General features: G+C 39.6%; 1 long non-coding RNA gene across 1 annotated transcript; it reads left to right on the top strand.

The window, feature by feature from the left end:
• The first annotated feature begins 536 nt into the window (after nucleotides 1-536).
• On the top strand, nucleotides 537-4493 carry LOC117811675. Its single transcript, XR_004631046.1, has 3 exons — nucleotides 537-666; nucleotides 1385-1449; nucleotides 4032-4493. It is a non-coding gene; the product is annotated as an uncharacterized LOC117811675 (long non-coding RNA).
• Nucleotides 4494-22199: the final 17706 nt, after the last annotated feature.

The following is a 22199-nucleotide window of genomic DNA, read 5'->3' as shown; positions in this document are numbered from 1 at the left end:
TGCTCCTCTCGCCATAGAGGACATGATAGCATTGTACTGTGAGGAGTGCTGTGCATTAATAAAGGTGCACACGGTTAACATGTAGCCACAATGTCAGATGTGCTGCACTGAAACTGAACTTTATGCAATGATGAATAAGAAGTAGAAGGAAAGGGTTGAGCGGGAAGTGATAGTTTGAAAAAAATGAAAGAGAGTTGTTTAACTTGTGAGGATAAGTCCTCAACCCTTAACTTAAAGGGAGTTTTTAACTATGTGACATTTACTGTCATGAGTTGAATAGTAGTTTAGTTTTTCCTTGTGTTCCATGCCTGGGTTCCTCCCTGTGTTTATTCTGTATTAGTTATCCTTTGTCTCCCTTGTGTGTTTAGTGATCCATGTCTCTTGTCTTGTGTTTTAGTCTAGTCTTTTGCTTCCTGTTTTATTTTGTAGATCTGTTTCCCTGTGTGTCCAGTTTAGTTTTACTTCCTGTGTGTTGCCCACCCTTTTTGATTAACATGATTAGTTTCACCTGTGTCCTGGGTTCCACACCTGGGTTGATTACTGTGTATTAAGTTCCTCTGTTTCCCCTGTCCTGTGTTGGATCATTGTACATCTCTCTTGTGTTCTCTGTGTTTCTTTTCTTGTGTTCCCTGTGTTTTATTTGGATTAACTTCTTGGACATCTTTGGTTAGTTTTGTTGGTACCTTTTGTTTATTAAAACATTTTTTTTTATCTGCACCTGGGTCCTCCTTCCACCATTTTCCCCCACATGACATTTACAGGCAAATTACCTCCATACATATGCTGTCTTTAAACACACAAAAAAAATACATAATAATGGAGGAATTTAAATCTCAATTTATAAATTTTACATAACATAGAGGAATAACTCGCAGGTATTGACTCTCAGTATGAGTTATTGCTTTTTGTTTGTAGTAGCCTTTGGTGTTTCCAGGTAAAACAGTCCTGAAGAGAACAAAGGCGGGTGGATCGCAATCTGGGATTGGCATCTAATCTCCTGTTGACGATAATCTGATTACAATTTATCTCCATTAACAGATATAACGAAACAATCCAATAAGCTACTAACCTGCTGACAATCTGTTGCAAATATTTGCTGAGATTTCCAAGTGTCCTTGAATGCATCAGAAATGATCTTTCTGACCCTTGTTCACTAGATATTTTATAAGTAGTTTTTTTTTTCCCTCTTTAGGACAGACATGTCAACGCTCAACACTGCTAATATGACTTTTCACAAATCTGAACCATGATGTCGGTATCTCAGCAAACTTAAGACCTCTTAATTGTAAATCACAAGAAGACTGGTTTCTTGGTTTCATACTACTGAAGTACGTGAGCCAAGAGTGAAGCCTCTGTTTAACTTACTGTCTACTGTTCAACTCAGACTCACTAGGAACAAATCCACACTCAGTGGGATGGAATGAAATGGAGAAAACATCACGATGGAAAGTAAGTCTTGGCTTGAAGATTTTTTACATGAACCGCTAGCTACAACAGAATTACTTAGAAGTATGCATCCATCCCAGAGGCATATATCATCATCAGATGCTTATATACGATGGTGTTGATGGGTTCCAACCAAAAGTTGACATAGTTGAAATGCATATGTCTCAACTGTAATTGTTGTAACAGGTGCGGCTGTTACTTAAGTACAGGCATACATGAAAAATCAACAATATCCAGATCAAGAAGCTGTTTTCAGCTTGATTTTACACCAAAGAGGTGATTACATTGTGGTATTGCTAAAACTTGTTAATTACACTCCATTGGTCTCAGTTGTTGAAATACAATATAATATAAACCTTATGTGCATCAGAGTCTATCTTAACGGCGTTATATTAAACACAGTCCATGGACAAAAACACAAAACTGACAAGAAGGAAAATCTGAGAGGTTAAAATGTTGCACGTGATCCAAACAGGCTGCTGGGCCTGTCCACTTTTTGACATTACTAACAGATGATAGCTGACATGCTTGTTAGTTATTTTTTCTTTGCAGCAAATATACCCAGTTTAGTATTCCTGTTGATATATCTCAACGTTGTTTAGTGATACAGGACGACACGTTGATGTGATGACACCATTAAATTAAAGTAGCAAAATAAACTGTGCTAGTTCGTGTGTAGTGGCAACTTCCTTCTTTGCCACTTCTGCAGGACATGATGTTTCTGACTTGTGCTTTCCAAAAATAGCTTTACCCAAAAATGAAAGGGATGCTGTATAAAATTAAAGAAACTGAGAGGTTATAAAAAATATCAACAGCCAACAAACAAAAATCCCTTCTTTAGGCTTTATTAACTGGCTTACTGGAGAAAGAAACTTTTATGTTCTTCAAAAGCAACAAAACTATAAAAAACTAAACAAAGCTACGGTCAGAAAGTCTGTTGCTCCTCGTCCTCATCGCAGCGCACATGCTCAGTTGCTCCAATCAGCAGCACCAATTAGCTGCAGCATGACAATTAAAGGCGCAAATACCCTGACCGGTTAGACGAACATAGTAAGGCATTTAGGTTAATTTAAAATATAATCAAAATAATTCCAATGATCAAGTCTCTTATTTATGTAAAATGTGTTAAATAAGGCACTGAGACTCAAATTACTCTGGCCTCAACACAGTGCTAGGTATTGGGTTACACATATAAGCAGGGCTGGCACCAGAGATTTTGGGCCCCATTGACAAATAACCCATTGAGCCCCTAACCTTCACTACCGAAGTGATCTAAAGTTATTAAGGGCCCCTGTCAGTCATTGGCCTTTAAAGTTGCCCCATTCAAGGCACCTCTCTCCCAACAAGACAATGGTTAAGGCTGTAAGATAGAAAAGTGTAGTTCTTTAAAGCAAAAGTGTAAGTCATTACTTTTGACTTATGGTTTCTTGTTATTGGTGGTCAGTTATTGGTTACTTGAAGATGAGGAGCTGGAAGAAAACCTGGAGACAATAGATGTATAAATATCTTCATATGACCCCTATTATTGTGGAAAAAGTTACGCTGCTAACGCTTGCATGGGCTTTGTTTGAAAGTTGTGTTTTGGGGCCTTTGAGCATGCTCATTTAAGCTCTGTGCCAAATAGAAACAGTTCTGTTTGCAGCATGAACACATAAACACAGGATAAAATCATTCAGTGAAATACACCATCATTGTAAAAAAAATCAACATAGTGAGGTAGAAATTTGTTCTTGTGTTTTTATGAGAACTATTTCTTTCTTTTTTTTAAGTTATATTGAACAATTTCTCCCATTTACACAAAGCACAGACTCGTTCACACATAAATAACAGCTTTACCAGCCTCGTAAATCAAGTCCCAAGGAGGACACTCATTTGCCTGAGCCGTTACTGTTGGCCAGTGCCGTCTACTAAATTAGCCTTTATTAGCAGGTCTTTTGTGTAAATGTGTGTGTGTGTGTGTGTGTGTGTATCTGACCACTAACCTAATAGAAGTCAGTATAACCCTGCTGGCGGGGAGCGTGCAGCGGCAGGGCTAATAGAAAGATAATGAGTCCGTCCATACTCACGCCTCTATTAAATCTCTCCTTAATACTCTATCCCTGGAACGGCGGGTGTATTATAGCCCGCTCCTCCTCTATGACTGAAGCTTTATGAGAAAAGTGAACCATCAATGATTGTTCATGGTCCACACTGAGCTAAATACTTCTGTTGCTGTTTACAGAGAGAGTAGGAGAGTTCATAAGGCAGAGAGCACTTACAAGAGACAGGCTGAAACTAGCACAGCAGACTCTGGATGGGAGGACTAAAAATAAATGAGAAGAGTACCAAACGTTAGGATTGAGATCAAACAATGTACTTATGAACTGTATTTTTCATGTCTTAACTATACCAAAAATTATTATGTTCTTTAGTACCGGTTATATTATGTTTTCCTCTTTCCACACAGGCATTGCCCTCCCTTATGTTTCTGTGTACTACTGTAATAACCGAGTATAAGACAGGGTTTCCTCCTTATAACTCATCTGAAAAAAGTGGGATCGTCTCATATTGAGGGTGTAGTAATGAAATGTCAATATTCGTTACAGCAGACAGTGTCACATCTCTGTAAAGTGAGTGTACCCCTCATGACTGAGACCAGCTGTGACTCACAACTACAGCACCAGAGGGATGGAAGATGGAGAGACATGGTGAACAAAGCTGCACAAAAGCAGGAAAGTTAACCAACAGCTGAGGAGGACTTATGATGCCTGGAGTGATGTCCAAAGATGGCGAGCATAACAAGATTACCTTATCTAATCTCTGGATATCCAATAGAATGCAGGTTATTTCATTGTATGGTATTAAAACATTGATACTGTAAGTGTTTTTATTTACACACATGATCACACTTCATTCTATTCAAATCTGACACTAACATTTCAAAATAATTCATTGTTTTTTTTATATAATTGTATTTCATTGTGTGCAAGGGTCTAAATACATCAGGACATCCTGTGAGTCATCATAATCCCAAAAAATGAAAATAAAAAATCCAACGTCATGTCATACATCCTGTTTGTGAAATTCATTCACAATACAGTTACATTAAATAGATCTCACAGGTAGTTTTGTACCCCTTACACCCACCCTGACATGTTTACACTTGTCCACCATACATCTCTACCGACATGTAGACTCACACCCATACACACACAAACACATACAAACAGTTGCGTTAATACAACACAGCAAATTTAAGGGGGGTTCCTAAGAGTTTATGAAAATCAGGTGATTTTATGGCTTCTCTCAGTCTATTGAGCTTCATAAATCTTGTGCCATATACCATCAAATATTAGTATTAGTATACATTTCCTTTGTTGCTGCTCTCCAACATTGTCCTTTCAATAGAGTGTTTTCCACATTTTTTCAATTTAATAATGTTGTGTGTTTGTTTAATCATTGCTGCAGTAAAGCTGTTCTTCGTGAAGAAAAATTGGTCCTCAACATGTCTGTATGTTCTTCAAAAGGGGGATCATCTTATAATCATGGTTGTCCGATATTAGAGCCAATAAGGTAATTTATTCTAAGAGAAGTGAATCACAGCAACAGAATCAGAATCTGTGTTTTAGAGCATGAATATAAAAAAGACTACAATATAATAAATAATTAGATAGCATGTTAAAGGGCTCATACGGTGAGGAATTCAAATGAGGGAAAATAAACTATGAAATGTTTAATAGAGGTATGTTTCATTTCTGTTTAAGGACTGTGCTGTGTACATGAGTGTGTGAGATTTGGTCAGAGGGTGTTTTTAAGTTTAAAACAGCATGAGCACTCATTTTAACACCAAGTTCCTGATCTGGAATAAAGTCCTATGAACATTAATGCTTCTCTTAATCATCGTTCTGAGAGCTGCAAATTAAGTGACAGCACTGTAAAACATCATTAGCGGTTGCACTTTATTAAGGCGTGATTATTGAGCTTTATAAAGCTCTGACAGAGAGTTTTATCAAGGCTTGTAAATGCACTTAAATGTCAAATGAACACGTTTATAATGTGTTACAGCCACATAACTTATATTCTTCCCTAAACAGCTAGAGAGTGCTGAGATGTTTTTTTTTTTCACACATCAATTAAATATGAGACAGTTATTTATTCATTTATTTTGAGTGACTATTTTGTGCGGTGGATTAATATCAATATAAGTGGGAGTCAAAATGAACTTCAGTGTGTCAATGTAGTGACTTCACTGGACTCTGATGTTTTTTAATATATTTAGACAACAATGGAGCTCTCTGGCACACAGGAAGAAGACATTCATGATACCATCTTATGCAAATTGCATTTTTAGAATATTTAACAACCATAAGAACAGTAGCCGCTGCTGATTATCCTGCTTGTTCTTCATTACCTGAGCTTGGGTTGAATCCCCATTACTACATGAACGTGCAATCTAATTTCTTGAAGGAACTATTGTTCAGTCGTGCTTGAGAAAGAACCCTTGTGCTAAACAGCTGTCTTAAATACAGAATATCCGCGTCCATCGACATACATTTTAAAATCACTACATAGATTCTTCCTGTTCAACAACCCACTTTTCTACATCCTGGTTTACACATACATGCTTCCAGTTAATGGATTTGTCACCCTCCTCACTTGCAGCACCTCAGAGAAGCAATGTGGCTTTTGTCCAAAGTTAGCATTTCTTTAGCACTGATTTACAGCACAAAACACACGCGTACACGTATTCACACAATCTGCGTCACTCTTTGTGTTTCTGTCAAACTCACACGTACGGATGCATGAATAAAAACTCCACGGAGGTAAAAAAAAATAACACACATATCCAAGAAGTAAGTTATTTAGATATGTGTTGGGGCTGAGGATAATGTGATGTCACCTCTAATACCCAGGTAGAGACACAATGTCCCTGCCAGTGCCTTTCCCTTTACATGTAAAAACAGGGGAGGAGGCGCATATGAATGACAATGCGGCTTGTGTCAGTGCAGGCTGACTTATTGGGGATGTATAGTGCAGGCCAGGGCAGCTTCATTCACTCCGCTCTGTTATTTACCCCTTTTTTTCTATTACCAGTGCATTTTTATTGCACACAGAATCGGGGAGATGTAATTGCCTACCAGGTATCTGCTTGCATTATCAGGCCTGGGATGGCATTAACTATAAATAGATAAAGGACATTATGCAGCCATATTGTGTAGATTGTGCGTGTCTCTCTGCATGTGTGTGTGTGTGTGTGGGAGGGGTGTGGGATGGTGGGTGGGTGATAGGGCCAGTGAGCGTTTTAGAAAGTGTGTTTACTTGTGTGTGTGTGTGTGTGTGTGTGTGTGTGTGTGTGTGTGTGTGTGTGTGTGTGTGTTATTTGATTTATTCAAACTACACAGCCTGTGCTTTATGACAGATAGGATATACAAATCTATTGTGAGGTTAGAATTAGATATTTGACCAGACAATGGGATAAGCTGCATTTCCAGAAGTGACCTGCATAAAACCTGGGTGTATATGGATAGTGTATAGGTACAGTTTGTATTTGTGTGTATCATTGGAAGTGCTCTACAATGTAATTCACAGTGCAATCTGAGTTTCTTTGCATTAAAAGTAGATGTGTGCTGTGTGCAAAGCTGCATTTTTCAAGCGAGCCCAGCAGGGAGAGTAACAACAAAAGCAAATGTCTTTTTTCTTCCTTTCTTTCTTTTCTCCCTGTCTCTCTCTGTCTGCTTCAGTCTGGCTATGTGGGCACAGACAAAGTCAAACTGCTGCTCGCACATATTTGGGCGGCTATTTAATTAAAAGTGGATTACAAGAGTGTTGGGTAAACAAAGATCAGATTAACAAATAGGCCGTCGCTGCTTTCCCATTTGCTAATGCAAATTTGACTTGACGATAGGATTGGTCGTGCAGAAGAACGGCTCCGCCACTCCGACGGAATATTAAGACCCGGTCTGGAGCTCAAGTTAAGTCGGGACGACTCGCAGAAGTTGGCTAAGCCCCCATCCTTATGCCCAGTGTGTGTGTTTTAGTGTGTGTGAATGCGTATGTGAGTGTATTGTGTCTCAAGACAACTATTCTTCATTTCTTATCTCCAAGGTGTGGCTCTCGATTTGAATGATGAGGTTTAAGCAGCAGATGATGAACCACATAGTAGGATTTTGTATTTTTTTCCTCCTTCAAATCTAAAAATATTCAAATGGAGAAACTAAGGCTGCAAACAGTGAATTTAATTTCTCTCCAAACATTTGTCCATCCATACTGAATATTTATAGTTTCACTATTAATTAGGAGACATCGCTGAACCACAAAGATCTACACAAATTAACTCTGCAATGATTTAAAGGCTGGCTCCTGTCATTTTAAACCCAGGCCTTATATTCCTCATAACTAATAGGTATGAAACCCTTTATGTTAGGTCATGTAGACTGCTGCATCCAGGAGCTGCTACATGGACTGTAAATGTGCCAAATCAAGGAACATCCACTTGATGTGCTTGTTTTGCTACTGATGGCCTGTTTTTGGCCTTGGGTTTGCACGTTGGCAATATGGTGGGTAACAATAGCTTCACATATAGGACCTGCATGAAACAAAGACAGCAAACAAAATGGAACTCCTAAAAAGTGCAAATGCTGTTGCATTAACAAGGGATCTCTGGACGTCAGTGAGTAATCAAAATTATCTTAGAATAACCGCACACCATATTGACAATGACTTGAAATTTTGCACATGTACTCAAGCATATTTCTTAATGTGTGTTATCTTTAAAAAAAAAAAAATTGTACCCAATAAGCTGTTTTATGTTTTAAAATGACAAAATAATAGAGTTCCAAACATGCAATTAGAAATTCACTTAATTGCCTTTACCTATGGACATTCTGCAATTTATCGTGGTTAAAAAATACATTGTCTGACAGCCCTTATGGTTACTTAATATTAACATATTACCGAAGTCCAAGATATAATGTCATTTAACTTCTGAGAATCTAGTTGAGTCGTTCATTAAACATTTTAAATTCATTCTCCCAAGCCATCATAAACAAGATGACTGATGTAGTTGACAACATTCCAGTTGGTCGATTCTCTAAAGCTAAAACTGCATCAGGAATATTTATTTCACTTTGCCCTGAAAAATGCCTCACAGGCTGAAACCAAACTCTGACTCCTTGTCTTGCATTGGCAGACCCACACATGGCTGTCATCCTAACCTCAATCATCTAACCTAAGCCCCCACTCAAACTCTTTGTTTGGCAGAGCCTGCTGAGGGCCATGTGCAGTCTAGCATCAAGCTCTCCAGGCAGAGTCTGTTTGGGACACCAAAGTTGTCACTTGTGCTCTCTCCAAAAAGTAATCAGAGTACGTGGAGGAGCCAATGGGAGCAAATGTGATAACCTTCTTGCTAATCTTCAGAGTTAACACATGAGTCTGTGTGCATCAACCCAATACTCGCAGAATACAGAGTAAACACTGAGTGCAAGTGTCTTGATGCTGATTATACATTTTTCCTGCCCAGAAGCTATGCTAGCAGCTCTGTAACGGCAAGCTAATATTTGTAAACCAAACTAAACAAAAAGTACAGCTCTGGCAGCTGAAACTCATTTTTTAAGAGGTATTTGGATGTAAACCAAAGTTTTTCCTACATTTGATTGAACAATAAAGCCAGATAAAAGTCACAGGATCATTATAAGTAATTACAAAATTACTAGAGCTGTCAAACGTATTCAATTTTGAATAATTACTAAATTACAGAAGTTGATCGTCATTAAAATGATTCACAATCGCATGTTTTAAATTACCTTATTTTACTTTACAGCTTTTAAGTTCATAATAACAATCTTATTCAGTTCATACCCTGCAGAATTGTCTGGGCTTCACTTGGGAATCAAATGTTTTTCCATAACAGCAGAAGCATGAAGCAGGAAGACACTGTGGCAGTTTAAGTAGGGTGTGCTGAAAGGGACAAAATAGCATGTTAGTAGAAAAAAAAAAAAAAAAGTCAATTTTGGACTCTTAATTGCAATTTCATTCACAGGCGTCAAGCTTTTACCAATGAAACAAGGGTGTCGATTTTGGTCAGGTGTGTTTTTCGCTTGTAATAATGCGCATCCAATACCCTCATACAATGACAGACACTATCAGAAGCAAATATCATCCAACTTGCAGGGTTAATTGATCTGAGATAATACTAACATAGTTAGAGCCAGGGGCGCCATGTGTGGGAGAAAAGTAAGGACAATTCTTGGGGCCCCAAAAAATATTAGAACATTGGCTGTATTAAAGGTGACATATCACGCTTTTTTCATCAATATATATTGGTCTAAGAGGTCCCCAAAACATGTATTTAAAGTTTATGCTCAAAAAAACACCTTGAAATCAGATTTTGACATGCCTGAAAAGCCCTCTTCTTCAGTCCTCCTCAGAACACTCTGTTTTCTCTCTGACCACGCCCCCTCAGGAAGTGGATGTGGCCTCGGCTCTCCAGCACGTTGATCTAATGTTTACATGTTGGCTGAATATACACGGCTGCTCAGAGATCACGTTACTTCATCTGATCCAGAATCTGATCCTGACGGAGAGGCGCCTGTAGCAGGACCTTCCTGAAGGATTGGTCACAGATTTAGTGTTTCTTGTTGTTTTATTTATCAGTACGTCGATGTGTGTCTTGGTACACAGCTACGAACATGTAGCTATGTGGCTATGCTAACTAGCGCTAGCACTTATCCATGATAAATAAAAATCATCCACAAGATCTTCAAATCTGCAGACGTGGGGAGTAAAACCGACCTCTACCAGAAAGGCAGCAGGACCTTTCTGAAGGATTAGTCACATATTTAGTGTTTCTTGTTTTTTTATTTGTCAGTATGTCGACGTGTGTCTTGGTACACAGCTACATCTATGAAGATGTAGCTATGTGGCTATGCTAATTAGCGCTAGCACTTATCCATGACAAATAAAAATCATCCACTAGATCTTCAAATCTGCAGACGTGGGGAATAAAACTTACCACACATTTGTGCAGGTAATGAAAAACGGAGGGGGGATTCAGTATTATTTTATACAGTCTATGGGCTGAACAAGCTCTGAGCTCTGACTCCGTGACAGACCGGATATTGTTGTTATGTAACAAAAACACGGAAGTCTGAAACGGCTCGTTTCACACACATTTACAGAAAGGTGGAGAAATCAGAACAGGGGCAGAATGGAATTTTTTCATTCTCGGGGGGTTTGTAGACATGCCAGGGACACATATTTCAGGTAGAGAACCATTAAAAAGTCAATTTTGCATGATATGTCACCTTTAAAGTGGTGGGGCTCAATATGATACTTTTTCACAGGGCCCAAAATCTCCGGAAGAGCCATGCCAGCAACTCCTACAGCTGTCCGTGTTTTTTAATTGTATTTTACATTGGATCTTTATTTAACCAGGAAATAAAAAAATCATTGAGATTAAAAATCTTTTTTTAAAGAGGCCAAGATTGGCAGCAGCACAGTTTACAGAGTTCCTGACAGAGCTGCCACATAGACAAACATAATACAAGACATTTTGAGGACATTTAAATACATGTCATAACAGAATAAATCAACAAATGAGTGTCCAAATATCTATCTATCTATCTATCTATCTATCTATCTATCTATCTATCTATCTATCTATCTATCTATCTATCTATCTATCTATCTATCTATCTATCTATCTATCTATCTATCTATCTATCTATCTATCTATCTATCTTCATGTCAGCCTCTTTGTCTTTATTTCAGTCTCCACAGCGTCTCATTTTTTACTCGCCTCTCATCCTCTCGGCCCGTATGTCCCAGAGTTTTGGACACAGGTTGACCTTGCTGTGATAGACTATCGCTGCGTTCATCCCTCTTTTTCAGGACACCTCTCACCTCCCCGGTCACAGGAGAGTGAGAGAAAAAGAAGAATGAAGTGGAGTCAGAGGAGGAAGGATGGATTTATTGATGCGAGGCTCGTGCTCGGGTCGATGCATCAGAGTCTGGATCATGGTGGATGATGAGGCCTCTGGGTGTCAGGGACAACTTCATACAGGCTTTGGGGGGCCGTAGATTTATCCATGAAGCTGTGTTTAATCTATGCATACCACTTTTTTAAACTTAGTCCTTCTTGCAAATGTTTATCCAAGGGGTAAATCTGTAAAATGATCACTCTCGGGACACATTTAACTCAAAATTCAGATTCTAGTGTTGTCTTGCTGCTCTAGTCGGGGCTGGATGTGTATCCAAAATATTATCTGAGGGGTTATTCTACTACAAATTTCTCCATTAATTGCTTCTACTATCTGCTCTATCTCAAGGTCTAAATCACAAAGCTTGTTGCACTCTAGATATTCAAGCCCCCTTGTCCTGCTTCGTGCACTTTGCTCTCTTTTTTTTTGCATCCAAGCTGTCTGCACCTCCACTCTCTGCCGCGTGAAGCTGCGCTGAACTCTCTCATGCTCACATAGCTCAATTCCATCCACATATACATGATAAGCTGAATGGGGAGGAGACACTTTCTAGATTAATGTGAAGTCAAGTCTGAACAGATGAATAGGTGTAAACTTCAGTGAATCAGGCTGAGTTGCTTTATCTCGCTCAGTTGAAGATGCAGGTATTTTAGAGTTACACTGGGCAGTCATTCAAATGTGTTGTAGCTTTATTATGAAATGGAAAAGTTCCTCATCAATATATTATCTAAAGAGGTTTAGAAATCCAGCCCTGTGTCTCTCTGCCGTGGATCACAGAGTTTAGTGAGACTGTAAGAGGCTCATATGAAAAGGTCAGGGACCAGTGTTGCACAGAGGGAGGGCTCGATGTGTTGAATAATACAGTAGATGATGTTATGGGGGGCACATGACGCCTCCTCCCATGATGCTTACATGCTTCGTTGTTCCTTTAGTCTCTGGCAGAACAGAACAGGGATAGTCCATCTGGGTTAGCTGTAGAGTCACCCTGCACAGTCCCAGAGAGGAGCACGGTGGCTTTCTGCAAGGACAGGACAAGACACAAAGAGTTCAGGAGCAGCAGCCTGACACGAAATGCCAGGGACAGGAGGAGGGGGAGGAGAGAAAGGAGGACAGGGAGAAGAAAACAAAGTCAACTGAAGAAGTACGAGGAGAGAGGGGCAGAGATGGGAAACTGAGGAGAGATAGAACATTTAGACAAATTTAAAGAAATATCCCTGTTTATTAAAACCTGGGTCCTTATTTAGGAGTCTTAATGACTATAAGGTAGACAAAAGGAGGACATGTGAGAGAGGTGAGGAGGAAGAGAAGAATGAAATCGAGGAGTTGAGGATTAGATGATTAGATAATCCCATAATCTGAACAGGTTAATGTGATTCCAGACTACAGTGTTTGATGAAATGAAATAGTAAATCTCTATTTCTGAATTCAATACAAGAAAAACTGATTCAGTCTTAAAGTAGAGACTATGTAGAGAATGATGTATAGTGAGGCAAAAAATAGTAGGTTTAATATCTTGAAAAATAACGCATTGTCAAAAAAATCCCCTCCCCCATACAATGTGTGCCAAGAGAGAAATGAGCTATTTAGCCCAAAACCGTGTTTTGAACCAGGCTGTAAACATGTTTATTTTTGCTGTAAAGATCGTCTTTTATGAATGGGTGGCTATAGACACTAGTACTTCCAGCCTCAAGTGGACGCAGTTTATAAAACTTCTGCACTGGCTATATATTTTAAGACCGGAGTTCAGGCATGGAGCGCATAATAAAGTCTCTATTTGCAGCGTCTATCTTTTGTGATAGTTTTCTGGTTTTGTTTGTTTTGCTTTGCACATTTATTTAGTTGCAGTGCATTTATTATATTTATTTTGCATGTGTGGTTTTAAATCTGCATTGTTTGAACATTTGCAGGTTCCTCCTCATGAAGATTGTTAGGGCTGTCACAGATTGTCTGCCCTTGTCAGCCACTTTAGTTATTACTCACATTAAAGTGAACATTTCCACTGATGGTGAAGTACACTTCAGGTGAACAAGACCGCATGAATCAGAGCTGCACCTGATTTCGTTTTTTTTTGTCTGCTTCATCACTGTGAGAGTGTTTGTAAGTGTTTACTCTGTACACCGTCTTCAGTTTAATACATTTCTCCATCATCTTAGGAGGGAAGAAGGGAAGACAGGGAATTTAAGAAGAAGAAAAAGAAAGAGAAGAAGAAGAAGGTTAGAGGGGACAGAGGGCAGGCTAGGCTACTGCTGCCTGTCATACTCTGTCATAGTCAATGGAGTTGTGTGTGTGTGTAAGTGTGTGTGTGTGTGTAAGTGTCTGAGTGTGTGTGAGACTTTCGGACATTAAATGTTACTTGCAGCGGTGTTCCATTCCTCACAAATCCATATGTGTGTGTGTGTCTTTGTGTGTGTGTGTGAGAGGGAGAGAGAGAGTGTGTATGTGTGTGTGTGTGTGTGTGTGTGCGGTTTGGGCTGAGGGCACCAGACGGGCAGGAGGGTAATTTGGTTTGGCACTAATGCAGGGCCGAGGATCTTTGCTCTGGGTGAGAAAAATGTCTCTCACACACACACTCACACACTTTTTACAGTATTATCTAAATGTAAGCGGACGGTTCACAGACGCTCTGCTACTTCCTATTGTACATCATGGCTTCTTGGAGTAACACTGTACATGTTCCCATGGTAGACATAGCATCGGGAACTTGCATATGTGAGTGAGTGAGTGAGTGAGTGAGTGAGTGAGTGAGTGAGTGTGCGTGCGTGTGTGTGTGTGTGTGTGTGTGTGTGTGTGTGTGTGTGTGTGTGTGTGTGTGTGTGTGTGTGGCTTCCAAGTCTCTTAATCCACACTGTGTCTGTGTTTTTAGAAGTAAACATTTCAAGTATTTCCTCTTTACCATGAAATAATTTGTGTGCTTTTGAAGTATCTGATATTCAACCACATAAGATTAAGTATATGTTGCTAGTCTGTGTTGTTTAAAATAAGTCCAGGGACCCACAAGAATGAGTTACAATAGTAGGCTCCAGAAGTCTCTAGGAGGGGCCTAAAAAAGATCACCTTTGACATAGGCAAATCTATGATTGACAGTGACAGGTGACGTCTTTGTCAATACTTAGAACAAAGCGTCCATAAATGGAGTCAAATAGCAGCTAACTTGAAAATTGTGTTGAAGAGTCCATATTTGTGTATGTTTGAAGGACACCCTCATTCTAATTTGAGTTCACCTTCATAGTATTTAAGCCAGAACGTGGAGACAGAAGAGAGGCGACTTCATCTGGCCCGGTCGTCCTCCAAGCAGTCGCGATGCTTGTTACTGATGCTGATGCTGTTTGATTGTAATAAATCGAATTACTATTGAAGCTGGCCAGTGTCACGAGGTTCATTCTACATCTGCACATCACGGGCTGTTAAGACACGACACTTTCACAAGAATGTACGAGCACTTCTGTGTTTCTCTCTGAGTTTGCATGCACAATAGCTGGTGATATGTGTGTATGTTGTGTGTATGTTGTGTGCATGTTTTCTATTTTACGAATATATTTTCTGCACTAACATGTATGCAATGTGGGCGGTGGTGGTTAAAAACATTCGTTTAACAAAAAGACAACAATTGATAGAAGCCAAGTGGGTGTATAACAACACTAAAAGTAAACAACAGCAGTACGATAAAAACTTTTTTTTTAAATCCTTGAAACCAGTCCTTAAAACCTTTAAACCGTTTGAAAACAGTTATCCTGTAGGAAAATCCATGACAGCAGCTGAAAGTTCAGGTACCTGAAACCTTATTGGTGGAAATGTTTAACTCTGCCTTCAGCAGCTTGTGAGTAGTCAAACTAGGGGTTATTTGGGATTCTGAATGGATTGTTGTTTTTTTTGCACCAAAACCACTCCTTGGTGGAAAAATTACCACGCCCACTTTTACACATACATTCAATAAAAGCTATATTTGTTTCAGATTCATATTCAAACATTGTTATTGATCCCAGAAGGGCAATGTAGTTAATTTAGATAATTAGTATCTCAAATTGTAGTTACAAAAAAATAGTCAAATGTCCCAGGTGTCCAGGTCTTCACTTTCTCCAGTCTCTACATCATCATGGATAGAGTTCTTGCATGCAGTGCAAATATGCTTATCTCCAAACATAGGAACGGATGCAGGACTCCAGAGACAATGGATGAATGGAAGGAGTTGATGGTTATGAGCTAATTCCAACACTAGATCCAGTGGTTCTTAAAGGAGCTCATCCACTTCACAAGCTATAGTTGTAATGGAGATTGCAGCAACTGGCGGTGCAGCTGCAAGAAGAATGTTGTGAGGTGAATCTCAGCATGCAGAAGTTGTACAGGCAATGTATGCAAGAACTGCATCGATGGAAATATTTTTATATGTATTATTAGAAACCTTTATGAACACATTGGTGAAGATATTTTTTGTTATGAAATATGTGTATATTCCCAGATTTTTGCAATGTACCCTGACTAAAGTTTTGGATGTGCAAAACGTTTTTTTTTTAAATCGCACATGGTTTAGGTTGCAGAACTGTTGTCGTTTATTCATGTTTAGGCACCAAAACTACTGGGATTAGTTGAATGCAAAGGCTGCTCTTGTTGTTAACCTGTGTTTTTTTTTTTATCATAACAGGTTGATAAAGTGAGTAACCTCCATATGTTTTGAATGTTCACTTCATTAATATACTTTAGGCAATTTATAATGAAGAATGAAAGTAATTACCTGACTATAAAAAGACAAAACTGAATGACAGCTTGAGGAAATGTCACAGAAGTGGTAACTAGTGTGTTAGATTTTGAGGCGCAGTGACCGAGTCTCCATATTGAAAGAGAAGTGAGAACAGGCCGGATATATACCGATCAGGTTAATAGGTGTGTGTTTCTGTAGTTGCATATTTACATGTGTGCATATGTACTGTGTCTGTGTGTTTTTTTCACATGATACACTTTAATTTGGACAGGCGACTGTGTGACGGCCTCACACCCTGTCACAGCTGCTCTTGGTCCTCCTATTCCTCCCTTCCGCTCACACCACCAGCAGGGCGATTATAGCTCGCCACCATCACCCTGTTTACACCTTACGCTGCCACCAATTACCAGGCTTTGACACCTGAGCTGTCACCCTCGAGGGGGGAGGGGGGAGGGAGAGTGGGTTGGTGGGTGTGGTGGTACAGCAGGGGGGGCAGAATCACACCCTTGGCCACACTGTCAGAGCCTCACCTGTGAAAAGATACACACAGATGGGAGGGGCTGAGAGGGGCGAAGACATTTGGGTGACAATATTAAGTGCAGATTATTTAAATCCAAACAAATAGCTTTGATGAAAGATTAATGTCTTTGGGACCGAAAAGCTCCAAAATGTAGTGTGCAGTACATGTGGAATTTCATTTTCTGTAACCATTGAAACCTTATTTCATGACTCTTAGGGTCAACATTTTACTATTTAAGTAACATATTTATCTTGAGAATGGACCTAAACTTCCTAGAGGTCAAATCATCTGTAATGCTGCATGTTAGCCTTCAAGCTAGCTCACTCAAACATGGCTAACACACAAGTTATAGGGCATTACTTTTCCATAACCATGCATGAACACAGCTTGTTTCACTGCATTGCATTGTGGGTAAGAGTGTGTCACTGTGTAAGTGTGGACGTGAGGCAATGTAGCAGAGAGGGTGAGTGTGGTCGGCTGTGTGAAAGGGTGCGACAGAGGGCTTGGCCTCAAGCGCAGCTATGATTAATGGACACACGCACACACACAAACACACACCATCATCCCTCCAACCTGTCTCATACTCAGGTCATGTCTTTTTAACCCCTGTAACGCAATGAAACACATAAAACACACACACACACACACACACCTGGCCCGGCCTGTACGCAACAGTCAAGCTGTTTTGCTCACAGGGGAGGGGAGGAGTGTAACCCTCCGCCACAATAATGTCACAGTCCAACATCAGCTAAAACAGGACAATGGTGGTGTGTGTTTGTGTAAGTGTGTGTGTGTTAATGAGCTGACCTGTTTGGTCCACCTGCTCTCCCCAGCTGGCCGGGCTGAGATGAAGTCAGACGCCGTAAATATCTGGAGGAGGCTCCGCTGGGCTTTGCTTCCCCTCCCTCCTCTTTCTCCTCCTCTCTCCATTCATGCCCCCTCGTCTGTCTTCGTCTCACTTCACCTCCCTCCTCCCTCCATCTTCTCCCCTCTCATCAACCCCTCTGCTTTTCTCTTTCCAGCCTCACCATCTCTCCATCTGACCTCTTTCTCAACTCATCCCGCCGTATCACTGATGTGCTCTCCTTTTGCCCTCTCATCTCCTCTCCTCTGATTTATGCCTATGCACTTTGTCCACTTCTCTTCTCCACACTTCTCTCTTTATAGGTTTGTGAACTGTTTTTAACATTGGAGAAAGTACACAGTGAGTCTCAACTTGTTTTAGTGCAATCTGTGAGAAACACACAGCACTACATATAGATGGAACATTTCTCTGTTTTCTTATCGGTCAGCAAAAGACTTCAACAAAGTCAAGACTGTAAACTGAGAGACAAACTTTGAGTCCTAAGTGAGACTAAAAGTTGAAGTAGTCCACTGATGTCACATGACTTTTCTAGTTATTCTCTGTGGGCACTTTTGCCTTTTGTAGATAGGAGGGCCGAAAGAGACAGGACATGTGAGGAGAAGAGAGTGATGAAGATGTGCAGCGCCTCATTTACGCCCTTTGAAATTGAGTGTTGCGCCATATTTTATTCCAAGGACTACTGTCACAAATCTAACCATTCTGCATTGTTTTGTTGTACGTGTACCTGATTCACATAATTTTGTTTGAGGGGAGAAAAAAATCTTGATTCACAAATGACACAAAGAGTAGTTTCTGCTGCAGGTATCAAGTAACGCAGTCTAGCTGAATAAGAATCAATCATTTTGTGATTAGCATACTTCCTATTGGCCTAGTCTAATAATACTGCAGTGGTCGAACAATATCATTTTTTCAATGGCCAATGCCGATAATAAGTGAGCAGGTGAATCAATGGCTATATAATGCCCATGTCATGTTGTTCACACTTGCTAAAAAACAACTATTACAATCTAATAAAATGGTTATTGTAATGTGTTTTACATGGGTTTAAGAATATAGTGCTGTAGATATCTGGTGTTGGAACAAACAGTATGGCAAAGCAAAAGAAGAATGATGAAACTGGGGCTGCGAGATGGCCGGCGCTTCAGAGCTCTGACCTCCAAAACTTCCTGAACCGGAGCAGCCTCTTACCTCAGGCCACATCCCTTATGAACAACCAAACAGCAAATCATTAAAGACTCCTGTGAAATAACACATGCATGTGCAGTACTTGGATTTCCGGTGCAATACCTCAATAACTATGTGCAATATTGTAATTTAATCCATAACCTTGTTTATTGCTCAAATGTGCACTCTGGCTTAGGCAAATTTATTTATGTATTTAAATAGTACTTTTATACTTCTTTGTACAGAAAGTTTTTTTTTACTTAGAATTGTTATATGTAGTTTTCTATATTTACTGTCCCTACTGTCTTGTTCTTAAGTACCGGTGCTCCAATCACCGTGTCACATTCCTTGTGTGTGAGCTCATTTGGCAATAAAGTTTTCTTGATTATTGATTGACTCTGGATTAGGGATGTAGGATAATTATTGGTGCCAATAATTATATTCAATATTGGGAAAAATTACGTCACATCGATAAGTCCGATATTGAAAAAAATTGCAGATACCAAGAGCCAACTCAAATAAACCAAGTTTGCTCTGATTACGGTCCCTTTCGTCTTGCCTGTGCTGCATGCACAGACTGTATAAATAAGGCTGCATGCTGTTGTCGCTATCATGACATCATACTACTGCATACTACTTCTTTACTACCTGCGACAAAGGTAACGCGATTGCAATTTGCAATAAATGTTCAGCTGAAGTTCAGAGAGGAGGGAAAAGGAGTGTGACATACAACACATCAAACCTCATAAGTCACCTAAAGTTTCACCATCGCTACAACAGTCTATGGAACAGAGGTGCATCTCGCTTGGCTGGAGGTGAAGCTTTCAGCAGAGCGTCTGCCCCCTGGTGGCTGGCAGCAATATAGGTCAAGCAATCTGTCTCCCCCATTCATTTGAATGGGGGAGCAGTCAAACTTTAAAAAATAAATACACATTGTACAAATGTTTCTCACATCCGTATGCTGTGGTGATATGTAGTTAGTATTCGACTATTTTGTGTTCAAGGCCTCTTTTTTCTTTAAAGTTTCTTTTTCGTTAGTTATTAGAGTTTAAAAAACAAGATTTTACTTTCAGGTTTGCTTTGATTCACAGCCGCCGTAGAGGGAAACTTCAAAGGACACACAGCGTCTTATGACGCTACGCTGTAGGGCTGAGCTCGTTACTGTGGCTTCACAGGCTCTGGCTGCACAATGGCGGCACCCAGGAGAGGGATTCTTTGGCTTCAGAACCGTACAACGGGAAGAGGCGGAGCAACGCTGTCCATTTTTATTCAGTCTATGGTATGGAAGGAATATGAAGAGGCTAAATCTAATGCGGCTAATGCTACCAAACCACCAGCCTTGAGCAAGAAGTCGTCTGGGGCCGGTCTTGCACCTATCAACGAGGCATTTGAAAAGACAAAGAAGTTTGACAGAGACGTCTGCATCCAAACGAGAAGTAACAGAAAGCCTACATGAGCAGAGTGAGAGCAGCCAGGAGGACCATGGCTCAAAGGGTAAGATAATCTAAATATTTTTTTTCTGTCTAAAAAGTTAGGGGCATCTACAAGATTTGATGGGGGTTGTACAAAAATATAATTCTAATAATTCTGCTGTTTGAAATGTGAAATGAGAGTGTAGCTGATTATTATCTGTCAGAAATAGAAAATAGAAATGAATTGGCTAAATAAAGTGAATGACAATAAAAGTGAACTAATCTTGGAATAAAGTTTTAATCCTCAATCACAGTTGTTATGGACATCCTGGGATTTATATTTTGTGGCATTTAAAAAAAGTAAAAAACCTTTGCTCCTCACTCAGGGTGACAGACGGGAACAACGTTTTCTGCTGCTGCACATGTGATGCACTTTTCAGGACTTTATTGCACTGAGACTGTTGTTTTGTAAAAGCTTAGAATGTTTAATTTACTAAAGCACTTTATTTTTTGTATTGACTGATGCATTCTGATTTTTTGAAACTGTAAAAAATGTTTATTTTTGGGGAGACTGAACTGTTGTTGTTGTTGTGATTACAGCTGTAGTAATATCAGATACATCATTTGTTTTGGTCAAAGGCAAAGCCATGATATGGAATTCATCTTTGCACACTAAATCCTAGCCTTTCTTACCGTCAGGTGAGTATAGACTATTCAATTTTTTTAAAAATGTACCTCTGCTCACATTTATATCTACATCTACTCTTCAAGAACTGCTTTGAGACCTGGTTCAAAATCTTTTAAAATAAATCAAACCAAAAAATATGTATCTACGATGACAGTCTGGCATAAGATTAAGCCTTTCAAGAGAAGAGGAAAGGGGCTTAGGGGGAGATGTCAAAAACTCATCCATGCATGGCTGAAAACTCTCTTTTAATGTATTGTTCACTTCAGTCTAAAATCATACATGTTGCAGCTCTGCTTTATCAAAGAGAAAGATCATCTGAAAAATCTAATCAGATGTTATAAAAGTTACCATAGGTATTATCAACTCATAAGCAAACACATTCACAGCATCTCCAGCACATCACATCTGCTGCTGAATAATTTAACAGGAACTGATCCTCTCATCTGAAAGCAATGAACTTCCAACTGAGTGAAAAATAGTCACATTTAAGTGTGAACCTGGCTCACACAGCACCTCTACCACACACTGTGTACTATTACTGTACATGTTAACCACTCTGACTGATCACTTTGTGTGCTTCCAGTTTGGTAAGGTACGTTTTATGAACTATTTTAGATGTAAAGTAGAAGGTTTTGAAAATAACTAGAAGAAACATACATCAACTAGACAAGTAAATCCTAGATATTCCTTTGTGTGAGCTCCTTTTTATTTATGTTTCAATTTATGTTGTAACAGCACAGGCAGAAGTCTCTCTTTTGTGTGTGAGCAGTTTTCATGTACTGTATAAGAATAGGTAGTGTCCTTCATCATTAAGCACAAAGAAGACCAATACAGTCACTTAACCTGTGTACAAATTCCAGGGGCTGAATCCTTCTAAAAGGTGCATTTAAACACCAATTGTGTCACAGTGGTGCATTCAAATTGTGTCCTACATTTCTCAGGTTGTGGAGGATTCATATGGTGTATCCTTTAAGGCTTACCATATCGTGTTATATTCAAACGAGATGACAGAATCTCAAATGGCAGAGTTATGCACTGTTAGTATAATAGCTAGCCTTACAAATGTTCAAAAAGACAGACACCTTCAAACTTGAAATACCTTTGAAATGTTAGTGATTCATTTCAACATCCAACTTCCCCCGGATCTGTGTCCGGTCCACCTCTGGTCTGCTGCGGTCTGGCTCTGTGCTCTCTTGTCCGTCGACACCCCCAAATGCTTTTTCAGAACCCAGCACAGAGCAGGACCACCGGACAGCTGGAGTAATGTGACCGAGGTTTCCCTGCGGTCATACTGAATCAAGGATTATCTTCCTCCTCTCCTCATTCATGTTGTTTTTATTGGCCTCTGTAAACCTCTTTTCTGTTGACTCCAGGCCTGGCTCCACTCATCATGACGATTTGTTGTTGAAGTTAAGTGAGTGTGAGTGTTTTTAGTCTGACAATTAACCGGAT

This window comes from Notolabrus celidotus, chromosome 4, assembly GCF_009762535.1.
Source record: "Notolabrus celidotus isolate fNotCel1 chromosome 4, fNotCel1.pri, whole genome shotgun sequence".
NCBI lineage: Eukaryota > Metazoa > Chordata > Actinopteri > Labriformes > Labridae > Notolabrus > Notolabrus celidotus.
Note: the sequence above shows the minus strand (reverse complement) of the source record. Positions and strands in the feature narration are given on the sequence as shown.